Here is a 690-nt window from a genome sequence, read left to right on the forward strand (position 1 = left end):
CAGGAAAAGTGAAGTTTAAGATTAAGTCTTTTACAACCACTGTAAGGGTCTAGGTCCACTGTAAAGGTCTATGTCCACTGTAAAGGTCTATGTCCACTGTAAAGGTCTATGTCCACTGTAAAGGTCTATGTCCACTGTAAAGGTATATGTCCACTGTAAGGGTCTAGGTCCACTGTAAAGGTCTATGTCCACTGTAAAGGTATGTGTCCACTGTAAAGGTCTATGTCCACTGTAAAGGTCTATGTCCACTGTAAAGGTCTATGTCCACTGTAACGGTCTATGTCCACTGTAACGGTCTATGTCCACTGTAACGGTCTATGTCCACTGTAACGGTCTATGTCCACTGTAACGGTCTATGTCTACTGTAAAGGTCTATGTCCACTGTAAGGGTCTATGTCCACTGTAACGGTCTATGTCCACTGTAAGGGTCTATGTCCACTGTAACGGTCTATGTCCACTGTAAAGGTCTATGTCCACTGTAAGGGTCTATGTCCACTGTAAGGGTCTATGTCCACTGTAAGGGTCTATGTCCACTGTAAAGGTCTATGTCCACTGTAACGGTCTATGTCCACTGTAACGGTCTATGTCCACTGTAACGGTATATGTCCACTGTAAGGGTCTATGTCCACTGTAAGGGTCTATGTCCACTGTAACGGTCTATGTCCACTGTAAGGGTCTATGTCCACTGTA

This window comes from Salvelinus alpinus, chromosome 23, assembly GCF_045679555.1.
Source record: "Salvelinus alpinus chromosome 23, SLU_Salpinus.1, whole genome shotgun sequence".
NCBI lineage: Eukaryota > Metazoa > Chordata > Actinopteri > Salmoniformes > Salmonidae > Salvelinus > Salvelinus alpinus.